Here is a 15,951-nt window from a genome sequence, read left to right as displayed (position 1 = left end):
TGGGTGAGCCATCTCAAGTTCCAATTCTAATACTCACTCTCTCAGCATCCTCCAGTGCTATCTACCCTGTCCCTAGCTCTGCCTACCTTGGCCTCCTACTTCTTAGGGAACGTGTTGAGGTGATCTGAAGATATTCCATGAAACTCCTGCCCCTGCACATACAATGTCCACATGTGTATCCACCCTCATGGTCTCACATCCATCCTCAAGAGACCATGAGGGTGGATGCAATGTCCCACATCTGCATCCACCCTCATGGTCTCTTTTCCGAGAAGAGCTTGTTCTTCCTTTAAGTTAAATCTTATATTCAGGAGCCATATCCTCAATTCCCTTTACAATTATTTTCACCCTCTTGGAGTTTTAATCCCTTTTTTGTATCCTTTCTTCTCAGCTTGTAAATATGTTTCAGGCTTGCTCTTGATCATGGTTTTAAAAAGAATCATTTAATCCCACTTCCTCTCAGTATTCTTCTGTTCTTAGCCAAGCTTCTTGAAGGAGTATTGTGGTAGGCAGAAATCTAAGGTGGCTCCCAAGATGCCCAACTCCTGGCATACACACCCTGTATAATCATGAGGATTTGAGAATGTGGTGGATCTCTTTCCCATGGTTAGGTCATCTTACATGGCACAATTGAATTTATGAATAGGAATTATCCAGGTGCACCCCACCTAATCACATGAGCCCTTAAAATCTGGGTCTAGACACCAAAGAAGTCAGTGATTTGAAGCATGAGAAGGATTTGATATACTATCATTGACTCGGGAATGGAAGGGACCACATGGCAAAGAATGTGGCAGCCTCTAGGAGCTCAGAGTGGTCTCCAGCCAATAGCCAGCAAGGAAACAGGGACCTCAGTCCTGCAACCACAGGAACTGAATTCGGCCATCAATAGGAATAAGACTGAAAGTGACCTCCAGACAGACAAGAACTCATCCTGGCCAACCTTGATTTTTTGCCCCAATGAACACGGAAACTTCCTTTATATTGTAGAAGGTCTTGCTGTAGATGCCCAAAGAGCCAGTCATTTAAAATTTTATGACACTTGGACTTTGGGATTAACATATACACACTACTATATATATATATAATAAATAACCAACAGGGACCTACAGTATAGCACAGGGAACTGTACTCAGTATTTTGTAATACCCTCTAAGGGAAAAGAATCTGAAAAAGAACATATACATATATAATATATATATATACACAAAACTAAATCACTTTGCTGTATACCTGAAACTAACACAACATTGTAAATCAACTATACTTTCAATTTTAAAAAATTAAATTAAATTTAAAAAATTTATGACATTTGAGTGAAGCAAATTCAACTAATTTTTGAGTTTACAGCCTAGTTGAAGCAAATTCAACTAATTTTTGTATGAATTTTCTTTCATTATATACATGATGGGATTTATTTCTATCTTTCTACATTATTTTAACATATAAACATAAACACTTATATGCCTCCATATGGATCTGTCAATATACAGTCCCAACATTAACACTGTTTGGACAGTGAGATCTTCCCTTAAAGGAGTTTACAGCCTAGTTGGAAAAAATAGCATATGTACCCAAATAACTATCATGTGAGGAAAAAGTGATGGGTCACTAAAAGTGGAAATAAATTTCTATAATTTCAGAAATAAATTTAGATACATATATCAGAGAAAGGAGTCATTATTTCTTGCTGGAGGTTTGATCAACAAGGTGGTACATGATCCTTGGTCTGACGTGCAAATTGACCTAAGTAGCATTTTTCCATCACCTGAGTAGAAAGCCAGGATATTACTCACTCTTTCTAAAATTGTGGTTCCCTCACAGAGCGCCCTGGATTCAGTTCAGTCCAAAAAAGACTTCTTTGGAAATTAGTTACTATTCTCAAAGGAATAAAACTCTGGGGTTTTAACCTTATTAAATTTCTTACATTAACAAATCCCAGCAGAGTAAAAAGGACTCATTGTTTCCTGGCGGCAGGATCCAGCCTCCTGGAGTGAGGGAACTTGGGTGGAATGACTTCTCACAAAGGCACATCCCAGGCAGAACAAGTAGCTCACTCCTGGGGGTCAGTTGAGGAGTTTCACTGAGAAGACAGTTTTCCCCAAATCTTTCACCGATCTCCCCCCAGGAAATATACTTCTGGATATTTTGCTCCCTATAGCTCCTCCTTGGGAGGGCAACAAAATATGCCATTATTACCTCACTTGTAGAGAATTTGGTGGCTCATCAGCTGTCACTGGAGACCTCAGAGAACAGGGTCCTTAGGCAACAGGGCATAGAAGACAGAGTGAGTCATTTGGAGGAGGAGAGAGGTGGGCTCAGGAATAGGTCAGATCCCCAGGACACGGATGAATGCAGATTGTATGGAGTAGAGACAGTAGGAAACTTCTCTAGGAGAGAAGAAACTGGAGAGAAGAGGAGGATGCAGGATGCAGGGACCTTCAACAGGTGAGCAGTAGAAGCTTAGAAAGGTATTGAACTTGCTCCAAGGTCACACACTTGACAGATCTGGGGAAGTGAGCTCAAATTAGGTCCTTTCTTTCTCTTGCTTCCCTCTGACTATATGAAGCCTGTCAAAGCAATATTTCCTTCTGAGATTGTAAGCTTCTGAATCATGAGAAAGAATTGATTCTTACTCACCTTTCCCTGACAGCCCGTGGCATGTAGGAGGTGTTAATAGATGTTTGTGGTGCAGAATTTATTTTTTCTTAATCATGAACATTCTACTCCTGTTCATGCAGCTCTACAAAACCTGTCCTGCCTATGTTCATACGTGCACAAACACACACACACACACACACACACACACACACACAGAGTCTCATGGATTCCAGAAGAAATGTTTGGCTTTTGATTCCTCATGCACAGAGAACCATCCCAATCTGACCCTTCTTTTAGTGACCTTTTCTGCCTTTTGGATTGCTGGTATAGACTAAATCCACATGAAAGTAATAGAATTTGCAGCAGTGGCCCCATATTGACCTATGTACTAGAATACACGGGGGAACTAAAAACTACAGATGCTGGGGCTCTAGCCTAGAGAATAATTTTTAATTGGTCTGGGATGGGGTTCAGATATCAAGAAACTTAGAGTTCCCCCTCCAGCTGATTTTAATGTACAGCCAGAACTGAGAAACACTGATGTAAATTTTATTGCTTTTCCATGGAGAAACGCACCGCCCCCCACCCCCGACTAATGAAAGGATCAAAGGGAAGGGGCCCACGCAGCAGTATTTTTTAAGCTTCTCCCCCGTGATCACAATGTGTAGCCAGGGTTAAGAATCTCTGCCTCAAAACAGTGGTTCTAGGCCAGTACACAGAGAAGAAACATGCAAGGAGATTTGTAAGGCTACAAATCCAAGTAGCTCGCTCAGCCTAAATCAGGTTCCTTGGTTTGCAAAGCTTCCACTTCTGTCACTGCTGGCGACGGAGGAGAGAATGAATGGGAGCAGACCGTGTGTGACTTGCTTGCTGGAACTCCTCACACCCCATTAAAGGTGGAGCGCCCCATCACACGGAGTTGCTACTCTTGCAGACAAAGGAAAAAGCTCCCTAGAGAGGCTCTGAAAAGGAGACTGTGGAGTGTTGACAAGCTGACTTGGCAAAGAGGGTGTCCTAGACGGGCTTCTGTGCTTCCTGGTGGGTCTACGCTTAGTGCTGGTGTCTGGGAGTGACGTCATTGCCTTCAGTGGAACCAAGTTTATATCTACACGTAGTCGATCCTCCAAAAGTACTTGTTGAATGAATGAATCTAAAGAAAGTTCCCTATGAGCCTGAATCTCTGCCTCTCGGGTGTTCATCTAGCAACAGGAGTCCTTATGGAATTTGTTCCGGAGAGTTTACCGGTAATAAACAAGTCCAATCAACAGCTCCCGGCGATGACGAATCTTGGTCCTGACACTGGACACTCTGCTGCTAGTGACAAAGTAAGAGAATGTCAGCTCTGAGTGTCAACTCTATCCTGTACCTGTCAACCCGCTCACCTCACAAGTGGAAGAGAAAAGCATTAAGGTTGCAACATAACATCCGCTCGGAAGAAGCATCACCGTTGCTTTTTGGTAGCCTGACCTTGCCCTGAGCTGGTACATGAGAACCGCAGTTTGCCTAATGCGTAACCAGTTCCCATGTAATCTCGGCAAAATGTCAAAGGGAGTTTTGAGACTTTCTTAGCATCACTTTGGTGGTTAAAGAATATTCTCTCTTTGGGTAACAACACATTTTATGAGGTTAGTTGCCTCTCACCTCAGGGCAATGTATTCCAACCCTTCACCTCCACTCCCTAACATAATGTTGACTCCTTGGATAAAAATACAAGGAACTTCTGTTGAGTGAGCTAGCTGCTGGAAATATTATGACTGCAGCTGAAAGAAATGAGGTGTGTACCACAGACCACATAAAACAATGAAAGCAATTTAAAGGCAAAATGTACGGAGTAACTAGGAACAGTTTTGCAATATCAAAAGCATATGAGTGGCCTGCTGCTTTGGGTGATACTCTGCAGACCTTGGTGTTCTCCCAGCCTGGTCTAGGAGACTCTCTGCATGAGACCTGGACAGCTAGCAACTTCCATCTTCAAAATCTGCCTTTCTGGTGCCCGAAGACTGCGGCCACTCTGAGTGGTGCCGGTGCGGTCTGCGCTCGGGGTGAGCGTGGTCCGTGCGGCGTTTCCTGTTCTCGCCCCTGCGCCGCTGCAGCTCGGGCCTTGCCTGACGCAGCCCGACCATGGCTTCAGCTGTGGAGGAGCTACAGAAAGATCTAGAAGAGGTGAAGGTGCTGCTGGAAAAAGCCACTAGAAAAAGAGTACGTGATGCCCTGACAGCTGAAAAATCCAAGCTTGAGACAGAAATCAAGAACAAGATGCAGCAGAAATCACAGAGGAAAGCAGAACCTCTGGAAAGTGAAAAGCCTGCCGCTGTGGTTGCTCCTATTACGACAGATATACAGTGAAAATCAGCAGTTTTGGATGGGATCAGTCAGATAAGTTTGTGAAAATCTACATTACCTTAACTGGAGTTCATCAGGTCCCCGCTGAGAATGTGCAGGTGCATTTCACAGAGAGGTCATTTGATCTTGTGGTAAAGAATCTAAATGGGAAGAGTTACTCCATGATCGTGAACAATCTATTGTAACCCATCTCTGTGGAAGGCAGTTCAAAAAAGATCAAGACAGATACAGTTCTTATCTTATGCAGGAAGAAAGCGGAAAACACACGGTGGGTCTACCTGACTCAGGGTGAAAAAGAATGCAAAGCGAAAGAAAAGCCCTCCTACGACACTGAAACAGATCCTAGTGAGGGATTAATGAATGTTCTAAAGAAAATTTATGAAGACGGAGGTGATGATATGAAGCGAACCATTAATAAAGCCTGGGTGGAATCAAGAGAGAAGCAAGCAAAAGGAGATGCAGAATTCTGAGACGTTAAAGTCTTTTTGGGAACTGTGATGTGGAAATATGGAGGTTTCCAATAAGGAAATGTTGGTGGGCTGCACAGATAAATTTGGCATATAACTACTTACACAGTCTAAGTAAAGGCAATGAATTCTCCATTTCCTACTGGAGGATTTATTTAAATAAAATATGCTTATTAAACACTCCCTCCAAAGATGGTTTCCTTAGTAACTGGGTCATTTTATTCAAGAAAAGGGTAATGTTGTATTCTAGTGTGAAATGTAAAGAAGCAATGTAAAGAAGCCTAATGAAAATGCCACATTGTGTGTATTATTGTTCAGCTAAGAGGTAGAAACAAAAGTTATTGCTTGCCTTTCAGTTCCTGACATCAGCTCCCACCAATGTAAGAATAAAAATAAAACGTGAATTTTGGTATAAAAAAAAAAAAATCAGCCTTTCTGGCCAGCCCTAGAGGGTCAAGTCAGCCATTAGGAACCAGAACTTTCCAACGCGGTCCATTTCCTGCTGATGCAGAAGAGGGGCAAAAGCAAGGACAATTTGCAGTTGATTAAGCACCCTGTGATCTGTGTTTTTCCTTCTGGCTTGATTCCCTCCCTGTTGCCCTTTTAATGAAACACTTTGTTGAGCAAGAGCTCCATCTATGGGAGAAATCAGTTGTATTGATTGTACCCTTAACATCGCCAAGATTATAATTTATTTACACTAGACCAGTGATTTTCAAGTGGGGGTGATTTTGCCCCCCAGGGGACATTTTTGGCAATGACTGGAGACATTTTTTGTTGTCATAACTGGGGTTGCAACTGGCATCTAGTGGTTAGAGGGCAGGGATACTGCTAAACATTCTGCAATGCACAGGATACCCACCCCGCATAACAAAACTTTTCCCACCCTAATGACAAGGTGGAGAAATTCTGCCTGAGAACAAGAGAACTTGTGAAATTTATGCTTACAGATGGGTTCCCCAGGCAAAATATTAATTTTTGATTTAAATCTTTTCATATTCCCTACCACTACTTTAAGCTTCTCATTTCCCCACCTTTTGTTATTGCCCATGGATTTGTCAAACTCTTACACCCTAAGGTGTTAATGACTTAATACATTAATCTGCATCTGGGCTATTTGAGAAAGGGAACTAGAGGGAGAGGACAATACTCAAGGCAAAGAAATGAATCTGTAACAGTAGAGTTTTAGGGACTGCTCCCTAAATGGGGCCAATACTTTGGGTTCAACCTACCCTTGTGGCTGATTAAGTAAATAAAACTCTATCCCCTTGTGTTCAAACCATTGTAGTTGACATTATGGTTGTAAAAGTCCTCATGGTATGAATCCAATACTGAGAAAGATTTCAGTTGTCTTGGATTCTCCACTCAACACGTGCTGTTCAGCAGGTCACCGTTCAGTTTACTAAGTGGGGTTTTGAAGAACTAAATACTAAAGGTCAGGTTCTGAGAGATTTTCCTTTTGTCCACAGAGAAGCGACCAATGAGCACCTACAGTGTACAGCATGGGAATGCAGAGATAAATGAGAGAGTCCCATTCAATGAGATGTCCAAGCAAGGGTGTTGTTCCTGCATTCCCTGACTCCAGAACATTTTTCCATTTTGGCATCTGGCCCTGGATGTTGCAGTTCAAGGAAAAACAGGCATCCTTGAAAGTCACCTGTCCATTTATTTGGTCATTAGCAACAACAGACTAAGTATTAAACCCTGGAAGTCACTAAGATCTTGCCCAGGTTTTCTACACAATATCTAGATTTCTACACTATGACTGTACGAGGCAAAGAATATAGTGAGAAGTATTAGTGCATCCTAGAAATTTATATTAAATGAGTAATGATTTAATAACTTTCTTCTTCAAGTGCCATCAGTAAGAAATTGTACAGTTTTATGGGATACGATTTATTGGTACTGAAGATTGCCATGGTACAGCCAGTTTGCCTCATAATTTGTGGGAAAGAAACAAGATTAAGCGGAAATTTGAAGGGAAAAAATGAGTTGAGAAAAATTGGCAACAGGGCTCAGCAGTATTAATTGTAATTGAGAAAAGAGCATCCCTGCTGAATTTAGGGCACTTTTATATGTCAATACTATGTGCACTTATAAAACAAATGTTCCCCAAACTATCTGATGTCTGATCATTGCTTTTAGTCAAATGGATCTGATGAGTAGTGAATATTAAAATGATATTCTCAGTAACTGTAAGAATATAAGACAGAGAAAATAATAATGCAACATCTACAAGCAACATCAACTGTGAAAGGTGCTGGGTTGTTCTCTTCCCAAGTAGGACTTGGAGGAGTGTGGGATGATGGGGGAAATGAACATAAGTGGTATGTAAATAAAGTAAAATATTGCAACATTTTATCTTCTTAGTTCCAAGAACAAAAACTTTCCAGGATATTGGACACTCATTCTAGGATCTAAATATAGTGAACACAGATGAAGAAGACAGCTGACCAGGACTCCATCTACTCCTAAGAGATCAGTTTACAGCAGTTCAAAAATCTAGGATTATAGGGTTTGCAAAAGATGAAAAGTCTGAGTTATATACTCAGAGTTGTGTGTAACGATATTATTTGCTAGTCAAAATGCTGCTAAATTTTGGTTTGCTAGTTCACTTCTTTTTGCAGTACAGAAAAAATGTGTTTTAAAAAATATTAATATTATATCTACATTGGGCTTATATTACTAAGAATATGTAATTGCTTTTATTACCAATAAATCAAGGTTAATAGTTAGGCAGTTTGGGGCAATTGCTTAGATTTCTCATGTTCCATTTGAAAAAGGAGGTTATTAAATCATCACCCATTTGTTACAAATTTATAAAGCACTACAGTTTCAGTGACATACCCTGCATACTTCAAACCCAGAAGGCCAGATTTTCTACTCAGCCTCTTTCAAGAGCAGCATGGATGATCAAGGTTCTAAGAAACTATGGGCTTTACAATAATTTCTGCAGACCTTTGAGGTTAGAAGAAAGCAAGGATCATCTGACCACCCTCACAAGGTCAAGCCAGCCATGAGGAGCCAGAGTCTCCAGTGCTGACCATTTTCTGCAGGTCCAAACTCCATGCTGTGTCTTAATTATGTTAACTCCAATGTATCCACCAAGAGTCTGTCTAACTGAAGAACTGAAGACTTCCTAAAGTTGTTCATTCTATTTGGGGACAGAATGAACTATTAAAAGCACTGTTTTTTTACATTGATCTCAAATGTTTACATTCTAGTAATTTTCATTGGCAACATTGATCCTAGACTACCCCCAAGGCCAAATTTAAAAATGTGTGTGTGTGTGCGACGATGCTCGCTTCTTTGGAGACAAGCCTTGCAGTATCTTTACACAATAGGCAAGTGTCAGAGTCCATGTGCCCACTCCTTACCTTGAGACTTTTCGCAATGGGCTAAGTGACTACATTTCTTTTTATAGCTTAGAACCAAATCTCCTCTGTAGCTTAGGGTCAACTTTGATAACAGGTTGGTTCCTGTGTTCTCAACATAACTTGTCTTTGTCCATATGCATTTAAAGTTTGACATCCGAAATAGCAGCAATAACCCAGCAGGCTTCTGATCTAGTAAACAGAGATGTTACCTCTTCTTTCATTCATTTTTTTTTTAAAACATCTTTATTGGAGTATAATTGCTTTACAATGGTGTGTTAGTTTCTGCTTTATAACAAAGTGAATCAGTTATACATATACATATGTCCCCATATCTCTTCCCTCTTGCGTCTCCCTCCCTCCCACCCTTCCTATCCCACCCCTCTAGGTGGTCACAAAGCACCGAGCTGATCTCCCTGTGCTATGCGGCTGCTTCCCACTAGCTATCTATTTTACATTTGGTAGTGTATATGTGTCCATGCCACTCTCTCACTTTGTCCCAGCTTACCCTTCCCCCTCCCCATGTCCCCAACTCCATTCTCTACGCCTGCGTCTTTATTCCTGTCCTGCCCCTAGGTTCTTCATGACCTTTTTTTTTTTTCTTAGATTCCACATATATGTGTTAGCATACGGTATTTGTTTTTCTCTTTCTGAATTACTTCACTCTGTTTGACAGACTCTAGGTCCATCTACCTCACTACAAATAACTCAATTTCATTTCTTTTTATGGCTGAGTAATACTCCATTGTATATATGTGCCACATCTTCTTTATCCATTCATCTGTTGATGGACACTTAGGTTGCTTCCATGTCCTGGGTATTGTAAATAGAGCTGCAATGAACATTGTGGTACATGACTCTTTTTGAATTATGGTTTTCTTAGGGTATATGCCCAGTAGTGGGATTGCTGGGTCGTATGGTAGTTCTATTTTTAGTTTTTTTTTTTTTTTTTTTTAACATCTTTATTGAAGTATAATTGCCTTACAATGGTGTGTTAGCTTCTGCTTTGTAACAAAGTGAATCAGTTATACATATACAATATGTTCCCATTTCTCTTCCCTCTTGCGTCTCCCTCCCTCCCACCCTCCCCATCCCATCCCTCTAGGTGGTCACAAAGCACCGAGCTGATCTCCCTGTGATATGCGGCTGCTTCCCACTAGTTATCTATTTTACATTTGGTAGTGTATATATGTCCATGACACTCTCTTACCCTGTCACATCTCACCCCACCCCCTCCCCATATCCTCAAGTCCATTCTCTAGTAGGTCTGTGTCTTTATTCCCGTCTTGCCACTAGGTTCTTCATGGCCTTTTTTTTTTTTTTTTTTTTCCCCTTAGATTCCGTATATATGTGTTAGCATACTGTATTTGTTTTTCTCTTTCTGACTTACTTCACTCTGTATGACAGACTCTAACTCCATCCACCTCATTACAAATACCTCCATTTCATTTCTTTTTATGGCTGAGTAATATTCCATTGTATATATGTGCCACATCTTCTTTATCCATTCATCTGTCGATGGACATTTAGATTGCTTCCATGTCCTGGCTATTGTAAATAGAGCTGCAATGAACATTTTGGTACATGACTCTTTTTGACCTATGGTTTTCTCAGGGTATATGCCCAGTAGTGGGATTGCTGGGTCGTATGGTAGTTCTATTTGTAGTTTTTTAAGGAACCTCCATACTGTTCTCCATAGTGGCTGTATCAATTTACATTCCCACCAACAGTGCAAGAGTGTTCCCTTTCCTCCACACCCTCTCCAGCATTTATTGTTTCTAGATTTTTTGATGATGGCCATTCTGACCGGTGTGAGATGATATCTCATTGTAGTTTTGATTTGCATTTCTCTAATGATTAATGATGTTGAGGATTCTTTCATGTGTTTGTTGGCAATCTGTATATCTTCTTTGGAGAAATGTCTATTTAGGTCTTCTGCCCATTTTTGGATTGGGTTGTTTGTTTTTTTGTTATTGAGCTGCATGAGCTGCTCGTAAATCTTGGAGATGAATCCTTTGTCAGTTGCTTGATTTGCAAATATTTTCTCCCATTCTGAGGGTTGTCTTTTCGTCTTGTTTATGGTTTCCTTTGCTGTGCAAAAGCTTTTAAGTTTCATTAGGTCCCATTTGTTTATTTTTGTTTTTATTTCCATTTCTCTAGGAAGTGGGTCAAAAAGGATCTTGCTGTGATTTATGACATGGAGTGTTCTGCCTGTGTTTTCCTCTAAGAGTTTTAAAGTTTCTGGCCTTACATTTAGGACTTTAATTCATTTTGAGTTTATTTTTGTGTATGGTGTTAGGGAGTGTTGTAATTTCATTCTTTTACATGTAGCTGTCCAGTTTTCCCAGCACCACTTATTGAAGAGGCTGTCTTTTCTCCACTGTATATTCTTGCCTCCTTTATCAAAGATAAGGTGACCATATGTGCATGTGTTTATCTCTGGGCTTTCTATACTGTTCCACTGATCTATATTTCTGTTTTTGTGACAGTACCATACTGTCTTGATTACTGTAGCTTCGTAGTATAGTCTGAAGTCTGGGAGCCTGATTCCTCCAGCTCCGTTTTTCTTTCTCAAGATTGCTTTGGCTGTTCGGGGTCTTTTGTGTTTCCATACAAATTGTGAAATTTTTGTTCTAGTTCTGTGAAAAATGCCAGTGGTAGTTTGATAGGGATTGCATTGAATGTGTAGATTGCTTTGGGTAGTATAGTCAATTTCACAATATTGTTTCTCCCAAACTCATTCTACGAGGCCACCATCACCCTGATACCAAAACCAGACAAAATGTCACAAAGAAAGAAAACTACAGGCCAATATCACTGATGAACATAGATGCAAAAATCCTCAACAAAATACTAGCAAACAGAACCCAACAGCACATTAAAAGAATCATACACCATGATCAAGTGGGGTTTACCCCAGGAATGCAAGGATTCTTCAATATATGCAAATCAATCAATTTGATACATCATATTAACAAATTGAAGGAGAAAAACCATATGATCATCTCAATAGATGCAGAGAAAGCTTTCGACAAAATTCAACACCCATTTATGATAAAAACCCTCCAGAAAGTAGGCATAGAGGGAACTTTCCTCAACATAATAAAGGCCATATATGGTAAACCCACAGCCAACATCATCCTCAATGGTGAAAAACTGAAACCATTTCCACTAAGATCAGGAACAAGACAAGGTTGCCCACTCTTACCACTATTATTCAACATAGTTTTGGAAGTTTTAGCCACAGCAATCAGAGAAGAAAAAGAAATAAAAGGAATCCAAATTGGAAAAGAAGAAGTAAAGCTGTCCCTGTTTGCAGATGACATGATACTATACATAGAGAATCCTAAAGATGCTACCAGAAAACTACTAGAGCTAATCAATGAATTTGGTAAAGTAGCAGGATATAAAGTTAATGCACAGAAATCTCTTGCATTTCTAGACACTAATTATGACAAATCTGAAAGTGAAATTAAGAAAACACTCCCATTTACCATTGCCACAAAAAGAATAAAATACCTAGGAATAAACCTACCTAAGGAGACAAAAGACCTGTATGCAGAAAACTATAAGACACTGATGAAAGAGACTAAAGTTGATACAAATAGATGGAGAGATATACCATGTTCTTGGATTGGAAGAATCAGCTTTGTGAAAATGACCATTCATATTTTTAATTCAACAAAATTTTACTGGGCAGCTGCTGGGTACTGGACACTATGCTGAGTGTGGGAGGTACAACAGTGAACCACAAGATACAGCCTCTGTGGCAGTGAGACAGCTTTAGGTGAATACACACCAATAGACGTAAATTACTACTTGTGATAAGTGAAATGAAGACAAAGACTTTAGGTGCTTTAAACAAGAATAACAAGATTAGATTAGATTTTGAAGTCAAGAACGTTTTCTCTAAAGAAGGGTCATTGAATCTGAGACCAGAAAAATGAATGAGATCATTGTTGTCATTGTGTCAATTAATAGATCCTACAGCCAAATTAATTTTGAAAGCAGCTATATCAACACGTTGACTCATTTTTGACCTTATATTCTCATGTTAAACATTTACTCATTCTTCAAAAAACATTTATTGAGCACCTATTACCTTACAATAAATATATACAAAGATACACAGGTACATATTTGAAACATACATGCTAAGCCCACATAAAACTCCCTCTGCAGGGGTGGGTATATATGCTAATGTAATTCCTGCTCTCGACGTCTCAAAAAATTCTTTAGACAAGCAGGGCAGTAGAAAATAAATTATCCCCTTAATAAGCCTTTCCAGGAATCTTGCCCAGGAAGAAAGTCAATCTCACTGGCTGCTAGTTGTCAAAATCTACCTTACTCATCTTGTTGCAAATTGCATTAACATTTTCTCTGTTTTTAATCTTCTCACATTCTTCATTGGTTTATTTCACGTTTAATCTTGGACCTCTAGAGCACAAGGCAACTTCTCTGTAAATTAGGATGTTTCCACTTGCAGACAAAAGAACTGGAAAATGGACACCCTGTGGTAGACCAGGTAGAAAAGAGGAATCCTTTCCTCTGGGCTGTCACAATCCCACTGCAGGAATGGTGGCTGCCCACTAGCAGAGAGTTGGTTATATTTCAACCCTTGCTAGACTCCCTCCTTCTGCCACCCTTGTGCTCTGCCCCCACCCGAAGGAGCACCATTCCTTTTCCTCACAATACCTCAAAGATAGCAAAGATCGCAGAAAATGATTTAGCATTTTCATTTGTAAGCTCTTTCTGTATAGCAGTCTGGAACACTGGCTTTGTCTTAAGTTTAATGTTTGCCCCTTGGAACAGGTCATCTGACCTTTTCAAATCTGACCTCTATTGTATGTATAATGAGGATATTAATGAATACATACTCCAAAAGAACTTCTGTAAAGATTACGTGAGATCATTCATATAAAGCACTTAGCACAATGCCTAGAACTTTGTAAGAATCCAATAAATCATAGCTATTATTACTTCTGGTCCCTGGAAGGCAACCGTCTAAGCCAAGAAAGCAGAACAGCCAAAGTTTCATTTTCATTTACTCATACGTCTTATATTTCAATCCCACCTACCAGTGAGGGGTCTCCATGTTTAAAATACAAGTAAACTGAAAAGAAAATAGCCATTGAGAGTTGTGACTTATATTATGCCACCCAGCAATATAGTACCATTATACCAAGAATGCTCAAACTATAAATTCATCCCTTCTATGATTATTCTCTTCTAAAGAGGATTAAGAAAGCCACTGTTACTTAGTCCATTTAGGCTGTTATAACAAAAATATCATAGACGGGGTGGCTTATAAACAACAGAAATCTATTTCTCACAGTTCTGGAGGCTGAGAAGTCCAAGATCAGGATACCAGCAGATCTGATGTCTGGTGAGAACCCACTTCCAGGTTCAGAGAAGCCATCTTTCTCTGTGTCTTCACATGGCAGAAGGGGCAAGGGAGCTCTCTGGAGCCTCTTTTATAACGCCATTAATCCCATTCATGAGGGCTCTGCCTTCATGACCTAATCATCTCCCAAAGGCTCCACCTCCAAATACCATCATATCGAGGATGAGATTTCAACATAGGAATTTGGGTGGGGGACACATTCTATAGACACAGTCTATAGCAAGTGTTTTAGTCTTATTGGCATGATTCTTAATTTGTGGGAATATAAACTTGCTTGCTCTGCATTTCCTTCTGTTTGGGGGCTGTGTACTCAGAATTTGAGTTTTAGGAGACGCTCAACCCTCTTGAGCACTTTCGCATCCAATTCTCATAACAAGAATTTATCCATTTCCTTAAATCTAGATCCCACACTTGCCAGCCTTTTCTTCCCAAACGTTCAAAAAAATTCCAAAGCAGCATAGGCATGTTCTTCAATGATTGCTCTGACTTCTTCCTCTGCAATTAAATCCTCTTTGTTCATCAAAGTTGAGGCCTTAGGAGCAATTCTCCTATTTGCTTCTCATCCCTTTGGAAAAGTCAAAGATTTTTGTAAGGAAACTTGCTCAAGAATGTATCAGACATTCTACTTTCAGCCCAATGATACGCCAGCAGATGGTCGTGGGATTGAATTCCCACAAAGAATCCTCCTCTGGCCCCAGCTGAGTGACCTGTGTCTCTGAAATATCTTCCATTCCCTCCATCTAGTCAAGCTACCTATGGTTTGCTCAAACAATAATAATTGTATTACTCTCTCCCTTTAGCCACCCCCATGCATTTTCTGACATGCTTCCATTTTTTTGGTTTTATAGATTTCCAAGCAGGTTATATATATTCTTAATTGTCTTAGACATGATTGTTTTCGTAGAATTTGAACTAGGTTAGATATAAAAAAGAACCCAATTGACTTTTCTAAACAAACCACAGGAAGTGCAAAGATGCATAGAATCATGAGTTCAAATGCCATCAGAACTCTCTTTGGGTTTTACCTCTCCCTCTTTCAGCAGTGCTGGGATTCTGTAGTGAATTCTGTGACATGCTGCTTCCAGGACTAAAATGCTTATCCCCCCAGTTGCCCTTAACTGTCAGCCATCTTCAGGAATTACCTTGACTAAAGAGTTACTGAGCACAAGTTCATGCCCACCTTTCAGGGCAACCCACATCCAATGACTGGTCTGTGCAGTAGTATAAAGGCTTGATCTCTTACCCTACCTCAGGATAACTTTGAAGATCAATCCTCCTTTCAGAGCTCTCCATGTGGCCAGCCAAGTCCTTCACTGAGGGTATATTTCAGCTCGACATTTCCCTCTGCACGATTCTGCTTCCTTTCTTTTTTTTCCACTGTTGATCCCAAGAATACTCCCTAAAAAAGCTACAGCAAGCTAATCTCTGTCTCAGGATCTAACTTTCAACACCTTCCCATCTTTCCATCTTTGAGGAAAGGGACTTCTATTTGCCAACTCTATTTTAACAAATCCTGAAGAGGACTCTCATTGACCTTTAATACTGTCCAGTTGTACGGCCTGGACTGCCCTTGGTGCCCAGTGCTACCATATTGGACAATAAAGCTCTGGACCAGTCACTATGGCCTGGCACCACACCCTGAGGTGGGTGTCCACCCTTACAGCAATGTCTTTGTACAGTGAGACAAAATGAGGTACCTCCCATTTGGATCTCAAGAGTTGGAGTAGGAAGAAATGATTTCCTAAAATAAGTGAAAAGAATA

General features: G+C 40.2%; 1 pseudogene across 1 annotated transcript; it reads left to right on the top strand.

The window, feature by feature from the left end:
• Nucleotides 1-935: 935 nt before the first annotated feature.
• Nucleotides 936-9,862, top strand: LOC309656850 (calcyclin-binding protein pseudogene; annotated as a pseudogene). The gene is made up of 2 exons (XR_014268341.1): nt 936-1,316; nt 1,356-9,862. The product of XR_014268341.1 is annotated as a calcyclin-binding protein pseudogene (transcript).
• The last annotated feature ends 6,089 nt before the right edge of the window (nt 9,863-15,951 follow it).

The sequence above is a fragment of the Balaenoptera physalus genome (assembly GCF_965194825.1).
Source record: "Balaenoptera physalus genome assembly, chromosome: 3".
NCBI lineage: Eukaryota > Metazoa > Chordata > Mammalia > Artiodactyla > Balaenopteridae > Balaenoptera > Balaenoptera physalus.
Note: the sequence above shows the minus strand (reverse complement) of the source record. Positions and strands in the feature narration are given on the sequence as shown.